The sequence below is a fragment of the Typopeltis vanoorti genome, chromosome 17 (genome assembly GCF_054136105.1).
Source record: "Typopeltis vanoorti isolate ZY-2024b chromosome 17, IOZ_Tvanoo_1.0, whole genome shotgun sequence".
Lineage (NCBI taxonomy): Eukaryota > Metazoa > Arthropoda > Arachnida > Uropygi > Thelyphonidae > Typopeltis > Typopeltis vanoorti.
The window spans coordinates 103767844-103789962 of NC_143565.1; the positions used below are offsets into that span (position 1 = coordinate 103767844).

General features: G+C 34.5%; 1 protein-coding gene across 3 annotated transcripts in view; it reads right to left on the minus strand.

Annotated features, from left to right (window-relative positions):
* Positions 1-22119, minus strand: part of LOC150097730 (protein numb-like) — a 356060-nt gene that overhangs the window by 104452 nt on the left and 229489 nt on the right. The gene's annotated exons all lie outside the window — the stretch shown is intronic.

Below are 22119 nucleotides of genomic sequence, written 5' to 3' on the forward strand. Positions count from 1 at the left end.
AAAAGGCCTGAACCCAAAGCATATTTTTCCACCCCTTCAGCACAATTATACCAATTACTCTTTCAACACCTATATTCTGGCGACTTCCTCAGGGCAATAATAGGAAAAATGAAAAAAGCAAATGATGTCAAATAAATTAGAACAGAAACAATCAAAACAAATTAAATAAGAATACAATGATGTGTGGTTGGCATCAGCTGTCTCTTTGGTGAGCCTGTTATTGATTACTGGAAAAGTTAAATCTGATGTGTCAAGAGATCTAATTAGTGATTTTCCAGACATAATTCAGACATGAGTTCTTTGGTTGCTATTAAGAATTACACAAGCAAATGACCACAACAGACTCCTTAATTTGTTAAGAAAAAATTTATCCCAATTTAGCCCACCATGAGGATACTATTTAGGTCTTGAGGTCTAAATAGTGTCCAGCCTGTCATGCTGGCCTGGTTGGTTGAGTGGTTAGCATATCCACTCTCCATGCCAAAGCAGCTGCAGGTTTGAATTCAGCCAGGAGGCCTGGATGTTTGTGATTGTCCTGCTAACTCTTTGTGGAAAGGGCATCTGTGACCCCCACCACTTCTTCTAGCAGAAGGCTTCACTCCCAAAATCCAGTGAGGTAGAGAGTGACCATATGGCACCAAAATGATATCCTATGTGAATAACTAAGAGTTGATGACATGTTTCATCTTCATTACTTAGTGTAGTGCCTGCATGCACATATCTTATTATATTTTGTTCCCTGATGATAGAAATTTGATACTGCAGAAATATTGGAAGTATTAATTAAATTAATTTTAATTAATATTAATCTACATTGTAGACAAATATTACTCCCCCCCCCTCCAATTCAAAACTTAGGCTTGTATTGCTTATGTAGGCTACAACTCAGGAATATAATCCTATGAACTGTTTGGGATCACTTGAATATTATGATTATTAAGCAGAGCAGCAGTTCTGATGGACAGATTATCAATATATGGAAGAGAAATCTAATCCCTGTGCTGGATATTCAGAGTTTAAGCAAGGAGAATTTTTTCAAGTACCATTAAGAACAAAAAAAAATTAAGAGTTTGAAGTCCTTTACATTTGTTTTCATTATTCAAAAGAAACTGCTTGCTTTTTTAGCATGTGGATTATGCAGAGTTTTTAGCAATGATGATGAAGGGACGAAGTGGATAGGCTTACAGAAAACCTATAATGAAATGCCATTATTTATTTAAAAAACCATCCAGAAAACATAGTACCTTTAATTTTCCTTATTTCATTTAAGATCAATTGCCGATGGTTTCAACTCAATAACTTATTTGTTATCCAAACATCTCACTGGACTATTGCAAAGTTATCTTAGGAACTCTGATTCACATCGAGAATTCTACCCATTTTATTCAGAAACAACTGTTTGTTGACATCACACCACTGGACCTCACTGCTAACCAGGATATAATCTCTCTTTTCACTAACGTTCCATCTGATGAAGTGCTAAACCTAATTATAGATCTCTTCATACCAGAAGTCACTAGACTATTTGGATGTTGCCTCCGGTCTACCCTCTTTTGATAGAATAATGATCTTTATAGACAACTGTTTGGATTAGCAAGGAGGAGAGAGAGATAATTTTCTGATTTCTGTGTAGAAAACTGACGAAAGATTTTCTAGCTCAAACTACATCAAAACCAACCATATAGCAGAGATACATTGATGACATATTCATAGTTTGGAAGCATGACTTGCCCACTTCACAAAAGTAAATTTTCTTAAATCATTTCATCATGATATATATTTAACATTACAACTGGCCAATGAAGGCAAACTACCCTTTCTGGATGTTTTGGTCACAAAAAAGTGTTTCATTAAGATTTTTCATAAGCCTACATATACCAGATGCTATCTTCATATTTCATCACTTCACCATCCTTCTCAGAAACTGGCATAATAAATACCCTAAAGCAGGTAATGTCTATTTTAAATAATGAAGAAAAATTAAAACTTCAAACTCTTCTTTTATTTGTTCTTAACGGATATTCTAAAAACACAGTCAAACAGATTATTTTCAGATAATCTTTCTTGCAAAATCAGGATATCCAGTATAGAGATTTGTTTTCTATTCTATATATATTAGTAATCTTCCATGAAGATTGCTGTGTACTTAAAGTTCATAACATTCAAATAACGTACAAGATGATCCAAACAGTTCATGGTGTCTGCAGATCTCCAAAGGATATTGCTCAATTTTACAAGCATCCAGGTGTTTACAGGATCACATATTCTTGTGGTTTAACCCACACAGGTCAGACAAGTCAAAGTGTTGAATTGAAAGAAAACATGCTGGCAGCATTAATCACAAAAGAGAAGTCAGGCACAGTACATCATATGTCAACAACAAATTGCATTACTGACTGGGATGCAGCCACCATGCCTTGTTTATAAGAAGTTTCTTTCTTGACAGATTAAGGAATCTGTTAGTCAATTGCTCATGTGACTTAGCAGAAGCCAAGGCTTAATCTTGAATAATATCTGGAAATTCCTAATTAGATATCTTACATCAGAATTTAACTAACCTAAAAATCACCTACAAATGTGAGCCATGCATTACTGTGGTTTAATTTAATTTTTGATTATTTCTGTTCTAACAATTCGGTTTAGTTTTAATATCGTTTTTTTTTTTTTTTTTTCATTTCTCCTATTACAGTCTCGAGGAAGCCACCAGAATAAGAATGCTTGCAAAACTGATCAGTATAATTTTCTTTAGTGTAAAGTAAGTGCTAATAAGATTTCCCTATTATTATAAGGTTTATCCTATTGGAAAGCCTTGATATTGCTATCTTTGAGAAACTGCTCTTTCTTCAAGGATATGCAGATAATAAGATATCCTTGAAGAAAGATAGGCTCTTTCTTAACATGTCAAAAGAGATCGTGATTTAAGTGGGGATAATTGCCATCTTAATTATTTCATTCAGATTTTAATTTCTGGTGGCCTACACCCAGACACATGTTCAGATTATTAATGTAATAACTAAAACTGGGTCTACACAACTTTTCCCTTCAAAATCCTCAGCTACTAAGAGTTCAGTTTTTTACAAAGTCTGAGATTTTCTTCCCTGTTCAATGCCTGCTAAATATGAACCATGTCCAATATGCTATGCTGTCTTATTTTAAATATTCAGCAGTCTCAGAAACTCCAAACTTGTGGGTAAGATTTAAAAATACAAACTTTTTTTATTAAATAAATAAATCTTATTTTCCTGTGATAGAGCACTGGTGAAGACTTTAGAAAAGGTGATAAAAAATTGCATACAGGAATGGGTTTACAGAGAATCTATACTTTGAAAGAACAGCATGGGTTTACTAAGGAAAGGTTATGTTTGAGCCGATGTTTTATGATAATGCTGTGATTGAGTTAGACAGGGGGAATGGATACATGACAATACATTTGGACTTTGGCAAGGTTTTCAACAGGAAACAACATGGAAGCTGTTAAATTATACATGATCAGAAATTATATCAAGTGTAAGCAAACAAAGTATCTTCACAACTAGACTTGTATATAGAGGCCGTTGAATTCACATCAATTGCTTTAGTATCCGCCAGACATGTATATTGCTAGGCATTAAGGGAAGGGTCACAACACAGACCATTTTGACCTTTATTAAGATTTCATCAGTAAGAGAACCAGATCCAAGAAGATACCAAGGTTGAATTAATGAAGAAGTCAAATGTTTCCCTATATACAATTAGTAAAAAAGGTATCATCTTATTAAAGTACTCTGAATCAGAAATAGTTGTAGATGGTCTATATTATTATGCAATATATATGTAAGAAAAAAAGTGATTTGCATTATGGAAAATTAAGGCAACTGATGTGAAGCCAACAGCCTGTGTACACAAGCAGTTAGATTCAGTCTAGTAATGAAGATACTTCACGTGTAAACTTGGTTTGCTTATACTTGGTAAAAGAATTAAACAAGAATATAATTTTTTTTTTTGTCAAGCATAATTCACTTTGTTGCCATATGAAAAAATTTCCTACACATAGACGTGGAAAGCTGTAGCATAAGGGATTGGATTATTATTATTATTTGACACTTCCAGGGAGTCCAAGGACTCGTTATAAACTATTGGCATGGATAAGAGGCTGACATTAAAAAGTGGAGTATTGGAGAGAAGTCTGAAAGATTTAAAGTGATCAGTGGTATACCATAGGATGTCCTTGGTCCACTGTTATTCAATCTTCACATTAACAACATTGGGAAGGATTTGAGTAGTGACATATACTGTAGTGTTTGCTAATCAAGAATGTTACTAACATGCAGCACTAGTAGAATGGTTTGAATAGGTTAGAATTGTGGGCATGTGAAATTGGCTATCAGTTATGTCAGTACAGTTATGCACTTTGGTGTAATGAGGATATCCAATCGTATATTATAGTGGTGGGATTATGATAGAATAAGCTGATCAGGTTGGAGTTTTAGTGGATAGGAAGTTGAAGTTCAAGGGCCATATAGCAATGATTGCAAATGTAATTCAGATGATGCTGAAACAGACATGTGAGGATAAGAAAGTCATTTTGCCTCTTTACAAGGTGGTGATATGTTTGCCTGGATAGATTTAGTTTCTGTGGTGATGCAGGTGCAACAGATGGAGCGCAAAAACGTATGAGGAGTATTTGTGGACTGTAGACACTAGCGCACAGAAGAAGTGGGGTAATATGAGAGAGACCAACAAACTTCTGAAAGAGTTATGCAATACCAGTAGATGGAATTAATTTTATGAAGGGCAGAGAAATGAAAGAACATTCATGGAAGTTGAGAATGAATGCAGTCAAAGAAGGGAGACTGTCCTAGATTTTTCTCTCACTGAGTGAGCAATGCATATCGTTACTTGTGACTAGCTTCTAAAGGATGGTGATAAGTAATACTATGCTGACTGGATGGTATATAATAAAGCCTCTCCCACGTAAATAATAACCTGCCTTCTCATTGTAAAACTTATTATGAAAGAGGCTCTGGTGACTATTAGCAGTATAACTAAATCAGCATGAGAGGAAATTATTATGTGAAAAATGCATGTCTAGGTACTGTCAAAAAATAGCAGCCCTACAAACAGAATAACAGATCTGCGAGCTAAAATATGTCTAAAAGTTTCAAACATTTAAATATGTTTTTCAACTAGCACTTAGAAAATTAGGAAGGACATTCATCAATCAATGGAATGCTAAAACACTATCAAACAGAAAAACAAGCACAAATAAGCAAGGAAATGGAAAAAAATAAGAATGAACTGTTGAGGGTTGGCAAAGTAATGAATGGTAGCAGTAGAATACATTTTTCCCAACAGAAATGTTCCTTTACTCAGGGATGACTAATATAGCAGATGCATGCCAATATGGAAATGAAATGTGCAAGAGCAAAAAGTAATTATCTATTGGACAGAATGAATAAACAGTAAATCTTAAATCTGGGAGGCTAAGAGTTGTCTAATGTTATGCTCCAAATGGGAATGCATCTTTTGAAGAAAAAAAGTTTATTTACTTAATATATGACTTTGACGATGACACATGGAAAACACTACACCTATACTTCTCATGGGTGACTTTAATGTTGGAAGGAAGCTGGAGAACATAGCAGGAAAACAGTTTGGGAGAAAGAGAAATGTAAATGGCAAAATGCTGGTAGAACTATGTGGTAAATATAATTTATAATAGGTAGCAAAATCTTACAGCATAACAAATATCACGGAAAGATGAAGTTAAGAGATGAAAGTGGTAGAATGGTAACTGCTGCAGAAGACATTGTAGAGGTATTCAGTGATCAATTCATAAGTGTGTTTCATCCTGATCAGGGTGGAATCATGAGGAACTTAAGTGTAGAGGACATAGGAGAGGATAGCTTAATTGTGAGTAAGCAGGAAGTATTTGAGGAAATAAATAACCTTGTAGTTAATAAGGCGATAGGATTTGATGAAATATCACCATGTATCTTAAGAGAATGTTCCAGGGAACTGGCAGTAACATTGGCATGCCTGTTTAACAAGAGTTTTGCAAAAGCACAGGTTCCAAGGGAGTGGAAGGAGGGTAAAATTGTTCCACTGCATAAAGGCGGTGATAAGGCTGTAGCTTCAAATTATAGACTGGTCTGTATATCTGAAGTTGTGGTGAAGGTGCTGGAGAGATTGGTGAGAAATAGGATACAGAAATGGATTGATAACAGCAGTATTCTCTGTGGTTATCAGTATGGGTTTGTTAAGGGGAAAATCATGTTTCACTTATGTACTATAACAAGGTGACAAATACCTTGGACAGAGGAGATGCATATACAGTGGTGTACTTGAATTTTGCAAAGGCTTTTGATAGACTGCCAAATGACAAGCTCTTAAATAAATTGAAAGAGATAGGATTGGATAATAGACGTGTTGGATCAGTGACTGGCTGTCAGATAGGTATCAGAAAGTTGTATATGGGGGTGCAGTATCTCGAAAGAGAAAGGTCACCAGTGGTCAGTTTCGTGGCCATTGTTGTTCAATTTGTATGTTAATGATATTGGGTTGGGTTTAACTAGTGATATCCAGCTCTTTGCAGATGATACAAAATTGTTTAGAGCAATGCACAGTCAGGCTGATGTAATGCCTTACAAGAGGACTTGAATAGGTTGCATGAATAGGCAAGTAAGTGGAACTGTCAGTTCGATGTTGCCAAGTGTAAGGTTTGAGATTTGGTAAGCAACGATGGGATGCAAAGTATACACTCTTGGTGGGGAAACTAACAGAAGTAGAGGAGATGAGAGATCTAGGAGTGATGGTAGACAAGGACCTGAAATTCAGGGGCCACATTGCACAAATTGTGAAGATGTCACATCGAATAATGGCAATGATGCGGAGAACCCTGCTTGCTGAAATACAGAAGTTATGATTTTCCATATAAGGCCTTGATCAGGCCTCATATAGATTATCGTGCACAGATTTGATCACTGGGTTTTCATGGTGGTGATAAGGATATGTTTGAAAGGGTACAGAGAAGATTCACAAAGGTAGTCAGTGGTCTTTGGAATGTGGCATATGAAGACAGATTGAGAGAATGTAAGTTGCAGAGCCTTGTGAATAGGAGGAAGAGGGGGGGGGATATGATCGAGACATAAACTGGTCAGGGGTTGTTATCAAGCAGACATGGAAGAGATTTTTTTTATAGAATTGGAGAGGGGAGTAGAACAAGAGGCCATTGCTGGAAACTGTATAAGGAGGGAGAAGCAGGTTCTTTGCATGGAGAGTGGAATGCATTGCCTGAGTGTATTGTGGATGTGGATACATTGAATCAGCTTAAGATGTGGTTGGATGAGCATATGAGCATTATATGTAATAGTGAGTACCTCCCATGATGAATCTCTAACTCCATGGAGGTTGGGCGTTGTTAATAATAATACTAATAACAACAAATACATCAAGTGGGTGCAACTGGATGGCAAAACAAAAATCAGACTGTATCATACCATCAATACAAAAATATTATTAGACGAATGAAATAAAAGAAATTATAAATTAAATCCATCATTTAACACTTAGATCCAATATTCCCTCTAAGTAGACGGTTTTTTCACCCAGAAACTCTGGTTTTTCGTCCCTCACAACAGGCAAACCGGCCTGGTGAACACACATGGATTACAGCCATGAATACTTATGACGATATAGGGTCCTCACCACATGTCGTTACACCCATAGTTAACCTCCTAGGTAGGAGACGGCACATGAATGGGATGGGATGTGTGCACAAAAAAAGTATTTTGTACTCACATTTCCAGTCTCAAACGTGTACAGTCGTGCTCACAATAGCAAAAGTCACATCCACAAACTTTTAAGTTTAATATGCCTAAAATTTTTAATAAATAACAGCATATTTACATATCCTCATCATATCTAAATGTCTCATTAAGTGTGATTCACATGTCCCCATTTGACGTTGCCATTGCCATTTCAACATGTTTTTCCAGCCACTCAAATTTAAACAAATTTGAAATTCTTTTCCACTTTAATTTCAACAATAATATTTTGAGGATGTAATGCACTATAACTGCTAATGTAATATTTCTCATATTAATGTTGTCCTTTTTTCATTTGGCCATAGACTTGTAAAACTGTGGGTACCAAATTAATTCACTTAAATTCACATAGCTAAAATTTACAAAAGTCCATCACCATTGGCATAAGTTACAGTGACTATACTGTCTAGACAGTAGACACTCTAAACAAATATGCCACTACTACTTGCTGACATCAGCTTTAGTTGACTCAGCAGAGGCTAAAAGTACGTATTAGAATGATTTAGAATGTATTAGAGAACTCAGAAGTATGATTTATCATAATTCGTTTTTATAGTATGTTCAGAAATTGACTGTAAATCGGAAATTCTGAAAGCAAAAATTTTGTGTACACACACACTGCTTGAATCTATGCAATCAGGTATTCAAATAGATAAAACAAGAAAATAGAGTTAAAAGGCACAAAATTTGTTACTGATATATTATAAAACTTCTTTAAAGAGTTTAAAATGAAATTAAAAGGTAAATAGATAGTAGTAATTTGGATAGACAAGGAACATCAGGAATGATGATATAGAACCTTTGTGAAAGAAAGTAAAAAAGTTCTTTAAGATATGGTGGAATATATCGTAAAATATGCTAAAAGGAAGAAGGATAGTTTTCACTAAATACCTGGAGCCTAGTTAATGAAAGGAAAAAAAAATTAAAGCTGAAATTATGTTCATGCAATTCCTCAGAGAGGAAAATGAAGTATAAATATAATATTTTAAATAAGTATTATAAAAGATAAATGCCAAATATTTGAAAAATGCAATAAACTGTAGATAAGTATAATGGTAAAGAGTTATACAGTATTATAAGAAGACTTTCTGGAGAAGCTGTGCAAAAGAATGTTGCAGTGAAAGATTAAAGTGGAAAAATTCAAGTGTCAACAAAAAAAAAGAACACTTGGAAAGGTGAAGACAGCACTTCAGTCAAATCTTATGTAACAGTAGTGATAGAATACAAAAGGAAATAAAAAAAGGAGTTAGATGAAATAAAAACTGATACTAATCCACCACCTTAAATTAGAGATTTAAAAAGCTATTAAAGAAATGAAAAATAGGAAAGTCGCAAGTTTTAAAAACTGACATCATCTATTACATATGTGCTCTATTCGCTATTTTGTGTGAAACTGGGATTCTGGGGATCCAAAACGTCATGAGTGATTTATCTAAGTATGCAGCTTCATCTACCAAACAATAAGCTGTCTAAGCAATCTGATGATATTATGGTTGAAGAAAGTATTTTTTATGATATCTAGAATGTATTTTGATCTCTTCTAAACTGGAGTAAAAAAACTGAATCCTCCTCACCCCCCAAATAATCAGTGACAAGTATTCTGCTCTAGTACTTTCTAAATTTTCTTTCAATTTCTGCAACTTTATTTACTATTCCTGATTTCTCTTTATTGATTAATACCTATGCTACATCTCTCTCTCTCTCTCAACAGAATGATCAGCTTACTGTTTGCAGATCTGAAGCAGTTTAAAGTTATATTAATGTTAACCATGCTACCGGCCAGGACGTATATACACATCCAAGTTTCCATGGATGTGAAGTGCATATTAAAATTGTAATACCACTGATATTACATTGAAATATATGATGAATAAGAAGTGTATGAGGATGCGTATTTGATCCATAATGGCCAGTAAGATGGTTAAATCAAGGTGGCACAGTAGCAATAACTGCCCTGCAGTAACCCACTTCTTCAACTTTCAGATGTAATATTTTCAAAACCATTTGCCAACTTTCAAAATTTTCTTGAAACTGCATATTACTTGCTTCCAGTTCCTTGATAACTGTTTTTACTGAAAGCAAAAATATAAGTGTAAACATATCAAACTGATGAGTAAACACATAACTTGAGTGATCAAACTATGTTTTCAAATTTGAGTGTTCAAATCATTGCAAAAAAAAAAATACATTTGGGCAAATACTAAATACTGCAGTTGTGTTTTCTAAGGTATATCAGCTGCCAAACAACCATTGAATATCATGTAATAATAATGTCCCCCCCCCCCTCCATGAGTTCTGAGAACCTGCCACCAGGTTCCACTCTATTAGTCTATACCATAGGTGGTCAACAGCAGGCCCGTAATTTGATTTTGTGCGGGCCGCAGCAGGATAAAAACTATATTAAATTATATGTATTATCAATTTAGCTATTAGTTTCTACCGCATATTTTCTGATTGATATACTAGTTATATTCATTATTTCTGATAACGGAAAATTTATATTCTCAACATGGAATCAAAATTGCTTTAAAAATATTACTCAATTTATAAAATCTACTGCTTCTCTGTGCGAGTTGTAGTAGTGGGAGATTTCTATGCGCTCCAGAGTAACGCATCATTGATAGTCACTTGCTCTGCCTCTGGTTACAGTGATCAGTCTCAGAGTTAACAGTATTATTGTTGCAGTTTGTGTCCCCTGGTCAGTTACTTCAGCCTTTGTGTACTATGAGAAAGAAACATAAGACCTGTGAAGAAAACAGGTCAATGCATGGTACTCAGACAGGCTTAGTTGGCTTACTAAGCCTGTTTGAGTTACTAAGGCTGGAATCAATTGCCCTATATTGCACTGCATTATACATCAGGAGCTCTGTGTGATAAAATTCAGGGGATAGAGGATGTTATGAAAACTGTAATGAAGTGTGTGAATCTAAGGGCAGAAATCAGGCCTTGACACACACACACACAGCAAGTTTCTTTCTTTTCTAACAGAAATGGAGGCAGAATATGATGATTTAGTGTTGTACACAGAAGTACGTTGGAGTGTGCAGAGGGAACTGTTTGAAACAGTTTTTTGCTTTGAGAAAGGAAATAAAACAAACAAAGAACTAAACACAAAATTATGTGATCCTCATTTTAACAGCTTACTCGCCTTACTAAGAGACATCACGCACCACATGAATAAACTCAACGTGAAGTTACAGGGACGTAACCAAACAATCTCAGATTTAGTTGGACACCTAAATGGGTTCATAAGTCGACTGAAGGTTTTTAAATTCACCCTGGTCAGAAGAAACTTGGTACATTTCCCATCCTACAGGGAGTTGGAGAAGAGCCATGACATTGACTTCAAGTTTTCTGTGCCAATGTTAAACCAACTTTTGGAGCAATTCAGTAAGCGATTTTCTGACTTCAGTGACATGCGGCCACAACTGACATTATTTAACCCAATAAAATGCAACATTTCAGAGCAGCATGACAATATTCAATTGGAGTTGTGTGACCTACAAAGTGACCCCTTTTTCCAGTCAAAGCGGAGATAGACATTGACTTTTGGAAACTGGTACCAACGGAAAAATATCTTGCATTGAGTGATTTCAGCTTGAGAATTGCATCTTTGGAAGCACATACATATGTGAATGCACTTCCTCAACTATGAGGATGGTTAAATCGTCACAAAGAAGCCAACTAACTGATGACCACCTTCAGGATTTGTTACGAATATAGTCATCATCGTTGAAAATTGACTTTGATGAACTTGTTGCCGCACATGAATGCACAGTGTTCTCATTAAGTTGTGTTACATGTAAAAAAAAAAAAAAAAAAAAAAACAGAAATATGTAATTAAATTTGATTTAACAACTTATATTTAAATCAATCAAGTATTTTATATTGTTCTCCCAGTAGTAAAACGATTTAACAAATATAATAATTCAATACATATAACTATTGCCTAAAAGTGTGCAGCCCGTGACGCTACCACTCATCATATATTGGCCCTCGTATAGAAAGAAGTTAGTCACGCCTGGTATATACTATCTACTGCCCAGAACACAGTATTTTTTGTTTGTTAATTGCATGTATTCTGGCTGATTTGTAGGATAAAAATCCCAAGTTTCCAGAATTTTTGTCCTGCTCACTCCATATGAAATCAGCTAACTCACTAATGGGGGAAAAAAAAAAAAAAAAAAAAAAAAAAAAAAAAAAAAAAAGTCCACATAAATGCAGCATTGTTATAGGTGACATAAAATTAAAATTATTGATTATTAAGGAAAAAGACAGAAAATGCTTGAAAAATTTAACTATATTTTTATCTGGAATCATTAAAGAAACAATTAAAGCTACCTGAATTCACTACTTCCGAATCCTTTTCTGAAGGATTTATTTATTTATTTATATTATTATTATGTGAGACCTCTAGGGAGTCCAAAGACTCATCGAGGAAGGGTACCTACTTTACAACTCTAACTCTACCAACTACACGAACACCATCTACTACTCACTATCACCCACCACCACTAGTATTTTATTTATTTATTTTTATTCACAAACCACCATGCCCGTGGTGGGATTCAAACCTGTATCCTTTTGGCTGGAGAGCAGATATGATAACCACTCGGCCAACCAGGTTGGCATGATTATAGAATATGAAGAAAAAAGGCCTTAAACATATTCTTGAACCTAATAGTAAAAATAAACTATCTCCTGGTATATGCAAGCATGTCAAGCAGAATTACTATCAATAATAAAATAATATTTCTCGTGGAATTCTATAGCACATGGATTTGCATAATAAAATGATATATTTGAGAATAGCACGTATAGTAAAGGTAACTTTCAACAAACACAGCTCAAACTCTTAATTTCTTTTTTTAATGTCAATTCTACCTCTGAAAGGTTGTAAATCTATAGCACATAGATTTGCATAAGTGCAATAAATCTTGCATAATCTGGAAACCTTACTCTACCAGACAAGGAAGACTCAACCAACTTCACACTTCCGATCAGCAGGATGATGGCCTCACACCAGTAAATAAATCATTTGATAACTAAAGACTGACAGAAACCCATTCATGCCACGGTGTAATGTGAACCCATAATTAACATCATACAGAAGTGGCAGGGCTTCCTTCTCCTGGAAACTCAGGTTTTTTATCCTGTATACAGACAAATTAGCCAGAGAGCACATGCAATGCATGCAACAGATGTCATAATGTGTAAATGGAGATTTAAGTAAGGTAGATATCGGATTATGGAGGACTTCCCAAAATTAGTAAAATGTAGATGTCATGTATCTTTCATAAAAAGGCATATGCAGTGTTCCAGCAAAGCTGCAAACAAGTATTTGTTAAGAAAATTAATCAACGAGGTGTGACCATGATGAAAAGTTTAAAATGAATAGTTTTTAAATATGTAAAGAACTCCCCACCCAGTGAGCGTTCTCATCTATATTTGTTCTGATAATCAACATCGACTTCTTAAAAGACAACCCAAAAATCACTGCCTTTTATCAGTGTATTTTCATTAGGTATTTACTTTCCTATTAGCCATGATTTCTATTTGTCAGTCAAAATATAGATATAAAGAATACAATTCAAATTGAAATAACATGGGTAGACAGTATAAGTTGGTGTGTGTGTATATATATACATACACACAGGTATATACCACAGATTTTCTGACAATGGGGTACCTCCTTTAGTCTGGACAAACAAGTGTGTACTCGAAATCCCTACAATTGTTCGACTAGGTCATTGGCTGCCACAGATTGCATTGCATAAAACCTAAAACATTCACTTAATCATTTATATCTGTAATTGGTGTTGATTATTGATTTTGAGTAACTCTTCACTTACTTTGCTTATATTTAATACTAGGTAATTCTTCTAAGCAAGATAAAGTTTAATGGTGGTGGTGCCAAGTATAAAGCATATTGATGTAACAAAGTGTTGAAACAACTTGATCCTCATGTTCCATTACAGAAACTGTGATACATATGGTAGTGGTTCATCTACTGTTTATGATATAAATGCAAATAGAGAAAATACTGAAATTTCTTGCAGACTGATTTTAAGAAACAAATGAGTGTTAGAAAACTATGAAAAATGATAAGAGCATCAAAAGCATGTTGAGTGATGATGGAACAGTTTCAACATCATAGTGATGGAGTAGACTTGTTCAGATAGCATGTTAATGGAACAGGCTAAGTTATTCCATAAAGTACTTAAATTAGAACTTGAGTATAGAAGGATGGTTTCAAAGGTTTAAAAAATCAGTACCTCAATCCGAAGCAACGCATAATGAAACCGTATTGTATCAGTGATCCACACTGCAAAGGACATTAGAAGCATGGGATGTAAAAGGGCTCACAGAATTCAGATAATCTAAGGATAAAGTTACTGTCCATAAGTGCTCAAATCTAGCAGGCACATACTAATGTAAGCCACCTCAGGAAAAATTAAATGTCTTATGCCTAAAAGGCATTAAAATTTACCCCATAAAAATAAAAATGGCTGGATTACTACTGAGAGCATGTTAAAATGGTTCAAAAAGGTTTTTACGATGAAATCTTGAGGCAATGCACATCTATAGCCCACCAGAAGATTGCATAATTCTTTTCAATCTGGACAGCTGTTCAGCTTACTCTAGAAGTGAACTGCAATAAAAAGAAAAATGTTTATACAGTGTATTTACCACCACCAAACTGTACATCTCTTATCCAAGACCAAGTAATATTAAGCTGTATGAAACTACTTGCTTTTCATGAAGCATTTGTTAATGTCTTAAATTATGCCAAACTGTACAGACCTTTATTAAAAGCATAAAAGACATGTTTTGATTCATTGTAATGGTTCAGAGAAGGTACAAACATTACCTTCATAAGAAATGCTAGCATAAATTGTGGTTTTCTTTATGTTTGATAATTCTACTGATGCAAATATTGGCAATAACTTTACATGATTTAATCTATTATTTGTAAGTATAGCAAACAATAAACCTATTTTTATTTATACTGTACTAATGTATGTATTTCAGAGATGTATTGATCATTTTTATGAGACCTCTGGTGGTCCGGCAAAATGGCTAATCTGGCAAGGCACTGGAACAACGGGTGCCAGAAAATCAGCTCGGCACATGCGTGCACACATGCATGCACTCTCTCTCTCTAAAGGTCAGGCTAGTATATCATATCTATTAACTGAGTGAAGTAATTTACTGCGAATAATAGAATACGATACAGACAAATAAGCTATTTCCCAACTAGTTTATCTCTATTGCAAGAAAAACCTATAAGACTGCCTGACTCATCTTCAGTTGAAAAGACCTTATAAAGGTTTCTCCTGGGTTCAAATGCCATTTAGGGAATTCAGCCAGTTCTTTCTAACAAATTTATATTTACCCAGCTGTAATTCCTTTGATTCTTTTTAGCTTAAGTAAATTTACTGCCAATTAGTTGGGCCGGTTGCAGTTTCACCAGAGTCCCCATTAGTCAGAACAATTAAGATTCTTAATGAATTTTTCATCAGACACACCCTGCTAATTTTGCTAATGTCTTCACATGTCCTTTTGGCATAGATGTGGGGTTGGACTTTCTGAGAATGAACTGAAAACATATACCAACAAGAATGTATGAAATGAAAACTGAAGGGAAAAGCCGAAAAGGAAGACTTCAAAAAAAGAAGAGGTGAGATAAAAAATTTACAAAAAACTTGAAACAGAACAGTGTTCATGAAAAAAGAATATGGGAAAATAAATATAAATGGGGCTTTGGCTGATCTTACAATTTCTTTTGGAACAGTTGTTGATGATCTGATCTTTCAATAGAGACGAAGGCAAGAAGGAATTCCAATTCCCTAGTAAACACATGCAACATAACAGTGAAAGAAAATGATCTGAGAAGTTTTAAAAAATTTATTCTGTAAAAATTAAATGGAAAATAGAAATAAAATTTACACCAATCAAAGAAGAAACTCAAAAAAATTTGTAGCATAGCAACTTTACCTGAGATTGATTATGTGTTAGTTCCATAAAAATCCAAATTCCTGATGTGTATCCCTCAAGTACTGTACAGCATACTATGATAATACAACATGAAAAGCATAAATTATTACTAACGCCTATTTACTTTAATCCTCCAAATTAGCCTTATCTTTTGGAACTCTGGTGACATCCGACATTATATATCCATCTTCTAAGGCAACTATAATTGCATCAATCCACCCGTATCTTGGTCTTCCTCCGAGTCTTTTTTCCCAACATCCTAAAACACCTTTACTAATTATCACCTGAGATTATCTTTGCTCTCATACTCCCAAATACCAATAATGTCAAGTCCTGTCCTAATATCTTCATTTTTAATATGATTGTGTCATCAACTTGCATTCCCTCACATCAATTTTCTTATCTCTACAGTCTTTAATCAGCTATTATTTTTAACCAGGCTAACCTTTATCATCATATTCCTAATATGTATCTTTGGGGATAGATACAGGATATTATGATTGTAATGGTGTAAATGTTTCACATAGTACTAACTTCCTATTGACAATCTTCTTTCACTATGCGTTATTTCTGCTTCCTATGCAGGGCCCGCATGTTACTTAGATTTGACTACTTATTAGTACCACTCCCAACCGACTTGTCACCTAGTCTGCTGCTGTGGGGGGGGGGTATATTTTTTGGCTGTACAAGCGTATGTTCACGGGATGAAAAACACCAGATAAACTGGCAGAAAAAACCCTACTGCCCACGCCCAAGACTGGCTAACTTGGCTATGCCTGAGGAAGATCCTCAAGTTCCTCACGTCTTCGACGGGAATCAAACCTGGGACACTCCTTCCCCAGGCATATGGTTGAGAAGCACAAAGCCACTAGGCTAACCACGTGGACTTCCTATTGACAATATTCTTCCAAATTAATGTTATCTGTCAGGACTGCAATATTGTTTGATGTCATGTTTCAGTCTTTTAAGGCACATTTTATTGTGTCAATTGATCTAGTTCTTGGTCTTTCTCTGGGCATTTTTCCTGCCATCCTAGCAAAAATAAAAAAAGTTTTGCTAATCTTTCCTCTTTTATTCTGTTTAAGTGACTACATCACCTGAGATCAGCCTCTACTCTACTTGCACATTCCTGAATGGTAATAATGTCACGTTCCTTCTTAATATCCTCAACTATAATGATTGTAACACTGATGCCATCTGTTCACTCCCCTAATCATGTTCAGAACTCATATCTGTAGTCTCCAATCTTTGATTAGATGCTTTTATTTTTTAAAATTTATTCTGAGATCTATACATTAAAATTAGTTCGAACACTTTCTTGTATACAGCTAGTTTAGTGTTTTCCTTAATTTCTTCCTTATTCCATATAAATTATTGTTGACTTCCTATCGCACCAGCTTTGCTAATTTGCTGTCTTCCCAAAATCTGTGCCTAAACAAGTTATTTGTTCTATAGGTTCTCTAAACAACATGTAGTTGAAGTTTTCAACTACATGCCTATTTTCAGTGTCTTTATTTTAGCTATTTTCATACCAAATTTACTTCAGCAGTCAGTTTGGTTTTAGAATCCTGCAGACTTGCAGCAATGGATTTATTTAAGAATATAATATCATCTGCATAAAGTAAATAGTTAAGATTTTGATCAGGTTTAATACCTCTTTCTTTCATACAGAAGGGTAAAGATAGCGCATGCACTTATTTTATTTTCATACTCGGGTGCATTTGTTATAGAGGAGTTGAAACAATAATTCCAAATAAGCTATACACTGCCGAATAGACAAATGTTTGTTAGGTTATCATATGAGTTTGTCGCTTAATATGTTTCAAAAAAAATAAACAAGAACAAGGGGCTTGCAAATTTGAGAAAAAATTAACAAAGGGCTCGCGCGAGCCCCTTATAGCTCAGCACTGTGTACACTCATCTCCAAGACTGATTTAACATCAGACTATCTTCCTGAATCTCCTTCAAATTTCAACTCCGGACTTATGACTCATATGTTCTATGTATTGCTCAATATAATGTTTCATTTACACCATATAATCACAGCATTTCAGAGAGCTTTTCTCTTGGCACCTTGTCATATGCCTTTTCCAGATTTAAAAAAACATAAATACAGACTCCTGTTATATTCCTATGATCTCTCAACTATTTGTCTCTAAGTGAAAATCCAATTGCAATCTCTAACTTCAGCTTGTTCTTCCTCATGTTCCCTTCTATGATTTTTTTTTTAATTTTTAGCATTTTCTCAAGCATGTCTCATAAATCTTACCTAAAACACCCAGAAGGGAAACTCTTCTGTAATTCTTATTTGTACCTTCCTTTCTATAGATAAGTATTATGAAGGCTCTACTCCAACATCAGGAACTTGAGCTTCTGACCAAGCTTACCGAATTAAGCAATACAGCCACTGGAAAACTTTTACAGCTCTGTATTTGAGCATTTCTGATCAAATATCTACTCCAGTAGCATTTGCACATCTCAGGTTTCTGATGACTTTTTGTAACATCAAGTATTGATATGTACTATGGATTTCAATGTTTTCTACTAATGTATTATTATTATGCGACACCTCCAGGGAGTCGCAAGACTCATCGAGGGAGAATGTGCCAACACCATTGAATGATTGACCCTTCTAACTACTAACAGTGCTCAAACCTGCTTAACTTTTTGCGAGCCATTAGTAGCAGAGGCTCTACCAATCAACCAACCTTTGCTGGCAAAGGTTGGTTGATTTGTAGAACTCACATGTATTGTCACAGCTTGTTTCGGTTAGCAGTGTTTTACTCCCAACGTCTAAAATCTCTCCCTCTCTTCAGTTTTCATGTAACCTTTATCATTACTGATACTTTTTACAGTACTCTTTCCCTCCATTTCTAAGTTTTTGCAACAACCTCCAGAATATTTCACTACCTTCCTGATATTTTCTATATTCTTACCAAAGTCTTCAAATCACTTTTGTTTATTTATTTATCACTTTCACTGATTCACTTTCTTACATTTCTGTCTGTTCTCTCATATCGCATGCCGATTTATTTGACAGTAATTTTCAATATGCTTTCTTCTTTTCTTTGAATGCACCACTCTAAACTACTGAGTCCACTATGGAGTTCTGATTCTTGTATCCTTGCCTACAATCTTACCGCATGCTGGATTAATGTTTTCTTCAGGATCTACCACTGAATCTCTAAGGTTTGTTCTTGTTTTGGAACTCTCATTTTTTTCATAAATAATACTGGTGTCTGACTCTACAGTTCCTCTGAAAGTGCTCAACTTTGTTTCTTTTTAAAACTTTCTTGCACATTTTTCTTTTCAATGATATTCAATTTTATATGCTCATATCTAAACAGTGAGCATTTCCCATTTCAAATGCTCTGTATACTTTTGTCATGAACCAGCATGAATTTATCATTATCAACGATAACATGGTCGATGAGACTTTTCTTTTTTGTCGTCTTCTCTCCATATGAATTTTTGTGCTTATTATCTCTGAACTTTTCTCCGGATTTTACCAAAACATTTCTTACTCTGCTATTTACATCTCCAACAAAGGCAAATTTTTACTTTTTTGTGTCAGTTGCTTCTTTATTGCCTTAAAAAATTCCTCTATTTCTTCCTTAGTAGAACTTTCTGTGGGACTGCAGGAACAAATAAGCCTATGTCCAGTTCTCTCTAATATTTGCCCAAATTACTGTGCTTGATATTGCCTGCCATTAAAGAAGCTGATCCTCATATTCAGTGTTGAATACTATAGCTACTCCTTTTCCTTGTTCATTATTCCCTGATATAACATCTTATATTTGTAGCTTAGTAGAATCTTGCCTGTTCTACTTTGTTTCAGTAGCACCTATTATGTTGATTTGGTACTCATTCATTCATTCAATTCTTCTACTAGTTCCATTTCTTTTCAGTTGATCTGGTGCTGATGAGATGGAGTTTGTTCCAGTAGCTGGCTTTTTTGTTGTCTGCCCTCACTTATTGACAAAATGCTTGTTTAACCAGGCAAAACTGGTTAAACAAGCATCTAGCCAGTATGAAATCCCATCATGTTGCATCATTTTATTTAGGTTTTAAGACAAAAATACAATTTGGTCAGCTAAATCCCAAACTGCTGGCACATCCTTGTTTCTTCAGTATCCAGTAGATACTTACTGATGGGGCACACCATAAGGTGAGGATTGGACATTAGGTCACAAGCCCTGTTACTTTTCTGCAGCCTTAAAAGGCTAATGTGGAGATCTCCTTCCGGTTATGCAGGTGGAAGGAGACCTCCATCTGATCCATAAAATTAAAATTTGGTTTGAACACTCCTGTATAAGGCTACTTTAGATTTTTGACTAATTTCTCACTTATTCTATATTCCATTTTTTGACCTCATTGGCTGAGTGGTTAGCCTCTTCACCAACAGGCTGCAGATTCTAATTCTGCCATGAGACTTTGTAAATGTTTCTGATTAGGAGATGAATTTCCTCGCCCGGTGTGAGACCACCGCTACACTTATCAGATGCCTGAAGTCACTTGAAAAAGTTTTATATTTGGTCTTTATAGCAGTATCCAGATTATGTAAATAAATAAATAAAAACTACAAAACATACATGTAAAAGTAATAAAAATAGGAAAAAAAATCCTTAAAACCTATTGTACAGTAATTTACAATAGGTTTCTATCCTTTCATGTGTGGGATTTTTTTTTTTTTTTTTTTAAATTTTGAAAACAACAGCTGCAATCCCTATCATACCAGCTTTGGCTATCCTGTTGTCTATTTTCATATTTAATTTGCCATCTTCACTAAAAATCGTACCTGAGCACACGGTAGCAATAATTTCAAGCTTCATACAAGACAAGTTGTTAATGTATCTTGTTTGCATGGAGAGTGGAATTTATTGCCATGCAGCTTACTACTGCCCCCCCCCCAATGAGTCTTGATTCCAGGAGGTGTTTGTATAATAATGAATAGTTGAAATGTTATGTTGACTTGTCTTGTTCTACAGGCTCTGCATTCAGATGCAGATAATCTGTCTTTTTTATGGATGATTTTCATACAAATTTGTTTACAGTTATTCAATTTTATATCATGGATTGTGTTTTTTAAGTAAGAGTGGAAAGCATCTCTTGCTTGTTTTATTGTATTCCCTGTTCAATAATTAAGAAATTTACTTTTGCCTGGGTTGTTTTTCTCATATCATCATGACAAACCTTGAATATGCATACCCAGAATAAACTGCTGTTTTTACAACGAACTGTTTCATAATTATTATAACATCTTTGCTGCAAATAAACCTATATCACTATACAATGTTGATAACCATATATCACTTTGTGGTGAATTCAGTTTTGCCTTATGTCTTATCAAGTACACAAAAGATTTATCATGCTGTATCCATAGATTGAAAAACAATTTTTACAGCAATTTTTTTTTTGAATAGCCTGCAAAATTTAATTCATTACCAGGATTTGCGATATAGGCCTGCTGTGGATAGAGTACACTGACCTAAAGGCATATCAGCCAATTGCAATATCAATTATAATTGCAATACAGATAAGAGATGCTAAACTAGATGTATTATGAAAAGAGGTGAAGAAGAACAGAAGTAGGAAAACAATCTCAAAAGTGAACTTAAATTGATTTCATATCAAAAGATATCGAAATAATATTTGGCTGTCCTACACATAAAATAAATAAAACAAAATTCCATGGGTTTGTGAACTCAGATGAGAACCCCAGAACTCAATAAGTTACAAAGATAAAAACTTGAAATGAAACACGTGCCAATAAATAAAATAAAATATGTGCTTAATACAGAACCTTTCAAAAATATAACTTCGGATACTGAGCTCAGTATTTGATCGAGATTCAAATTAGTTCTATATTCTCAAGTTCTTTAATTATTCACATACTTGTCCATCCCTCTCGTATTACTATTTTTAACCAGCTATCTTATTATAAATTTACAGTTATCTGAATTATTCATAGCTTTTTCTGAACTAAACACATCAAAGATTTCTAAGATAATTTCTAATAGTTTCCTGTATATTCAGATATCGATTGTATAATTCATTCTAATATTATTATTACATCAACTCTCCTGGAGTCAAAGACTCATCGAGGAAAAGAGAGAGCGAGGTTTATACCATTCACAATTAAAAATATGTAAGACATATTCATACTGTAATGTAATATAATGTATAAGTAAACATATATTATAATAGTAATATTAACGTTTCGTCTGAAACTTCCCTACATTTTAAATTTGTTTAATGCAATACGGAGATCAGATGCTATTTCATGATAAAAAAAGCAACACAATTCTCATCTTTA